At 43.6% G+C, this 2267-nt stretch overlaps 1 protein-coding gene across 2 annotated transcripts in view; it reads right to left on the bottom strand.

Moving 5' to 3' along the window:
* The window catches only part of LOC106530177 (F-box-like/WD repeat-containing protein TBL1XR1), a gene marked incomplete in the record, with an annotated part of 34949 nt that extends 33013 nt beyond the window's left edge, over positions 1-1936 (bottom strand). The window contains 1 exon segment of one of the 2 annotated variants that reach the window (XM_014025760.1): positions 1697-1936. 2 annotated transcript variants of the gene reach the window in all.
* Between the last annotated feature and the right edge of the window lie 331 nt (positions 1937-2267).

Genomic DNA, 2267 nt, shown 5'->3' with positions numbered 1-2267 from the left:
AGGGATCCCTTTAAAGTAGTGAGGGGCGCATTTATAACAGTGTTTCTCATAATTTAATAGTTGCTGTCACTGATACAACTTCAAAAGGTTTTTTTGAAATAAATAAAATAAATATCTGTTTAAAACTGTCACCTCTCTGTGAGGTTGCAGGATTGTAAACTGGTCTGAGATTTTTCTGGGTGGAGTWGCTGTCTGTGCACAGGTGGGTTTTCTCCCACAGAAAAAAAAAAAGCACACAAAGGTAACTCTAAATTGTCCACAAGTGTGAGTGAGAGCGTGAATGGTTGTTTTGTCTCCATRTGTCCCTGTGATGGACTGGAGACATGTCTAGTATGCTCCCCACCTCTCTCACCCTGACTGCTGGACATGGACACTGGCAACCCAGAGAGGATGAGCAGGTAAAGTTAAAATGTGGATGTTTGCTTCATAAAGCTGCTCAGGTCTAAAATATTCGCTGACATTTCAATTCTGATGCGTAAATAAAGTCAAAGACCCCGTAACTTGTCTGTTATGTGTATGTTGCAACATTTACAAGTGTAATCCATATCTGTATTTAACTCCATATGGTTAAACACAACACACACTTTGAGTGTCAAAAACTGAGAAGTTAATRTAATGGGATGAGCAACGCAACATCCTCCACTCCCACGTATTTACTATGTACACCTCTCTGCTGATTATCTGCCCACGACTGACTCAGAGTACTTTAACCTGTTGTACTAGAATACCTCCAAGTACTACAATCAGTAGTCACTTGGACCCATAAAACCAGAGCTATTGTCATCATGGTGTGCGGACACCTGTCACCGGTCACAGCGCGGGTTTACCGGCGAAATGAAAGCGGCCTCGGTTCTTCTCAAATTCGCTACTAGCTTGAATAATACGGCTCTGTTTTGATAAGCTAGCTAGCTAATGCAATAAACGACTTGATGAAAACTATTGTTGCTCTGAACGCCTGACAGGTTTAGGTTTAGCGGCTACCATGCGCGTTGAATCAGCTCGGCATGGCGGTGGTTGTGTCCGTCACCACACATGCCACATTCAGGCAAGGCGGGGTGCCATTTCTGGTGCCGCCGCTTCCCAACTCCACAACCACCACAGCAGTACGTGATGGTTGTAATAGTTATTTTTATGGTGATTTTTTTTACAACATTGTTAGTTTGGTTTCTCYCTAAGGACAGTTATGTCGAGAACCGTAAGGTCGCCAGCCCGCTWCCACTGTGGACACAAGCTAACTAGCTGGCTAAACCTAGCCTAGCATGCTATGCTAATGACAGTGTAGCTACAATGTCATACCTACTTGGATAAAACCATTCAGTAGATGATATCTTCCGCACGCTCTCGTGTTAAAGTCAGACCATGTTGTCCCTTTACTCCATTGCAAGACTAGTCGTTTTCGCACACAGATGCGCTATTTTAAGGTTAAAACATTAAAGCTAAAGCCCGGCGGTAAGAAGCCAGCAACGGCTTCAGACACWGTGGCATGACCAGGCAGGAGAAAATGGGCTGCCTGTAACTACTGTTATTTCAAAGCGCCACTAACTAAACATTAATAACCCGTGACGATGGGGCTACGATGTGTATTTGGCTAAGTTTGTTACGTTACAGTGCGGTGAATACCACAGCTAATTCTTACTGAACGTAGGACATAATGATATAATGGAAATCAGGACGTAATGGTGTAATGGTAACTAACCTATTTTCAAAAAGCCATCAAACACTTCCACGTGTTTAGCAGAAGCAGACAGTCGTTCTCCAGCGTTGATTAAATGCAAACGCCTGCTCCCTTAGATTCGTTTCGCACCAACAGGAAGCCGCTGCTTTTGCCCGTTAAAACCAAACGTTGAGAGAAGCTTTAAACAACGAGGCCTCGAGAAGTTTGTCCGGCAGCCGCGAATCAGTCATAACAGCATTCACGTGCCCATCCCCCACCATGCCTCACTTTTGCTTGGCGAGTCACCACTCGCTGTGGATTACCGAAGCCCCGCCCCCCACCCTTTGCTCAGTCATTCAGACTGGGAAAGTCAACAACAAGCTTACATCATCACCGAAATCTGTAGTTTACCCTGATTTTCATATCTGCACACATCCTCCAGARTCATTTTATATAATCCAACCATTTCAGATTTAAAATACACCAAACAGTTGTTCTTGTGAAAAGGAAAAAAAGATCAAAATGTTTGCCTAAAAAYTTGAAATCTATAATCTGTGTTTCAGTGTAAATTCGAGACTCAGCATGCCTTGAAGAAATGCATATCGCCCGTCAC

The sequence above is a fragment of the Austrofundulus limnaeus genome, unplaced genomic scaffold (assembly GCF_001266775.1).
Source record: "Austrofundulus limnaeus strain Quisiro unplaced genomic scaffold, Austrofundulus_limnaeus-1.0 Scaffold497, whole genome shotgun sequence".
Taxonomy (NCBI): domain Eukaryota; kingdom Metazoa; phylum Chordata; class Actinopteri; order Cyprinodontiformes; family Rivulidae; genus Austrofundulus; species Austrofundulus limnaeus.
The sequence above is the reverse complement of the archived record's forward strand: the minus strand, read 5'-3'. Positions and strand labels throughout refer to the sequence as shown.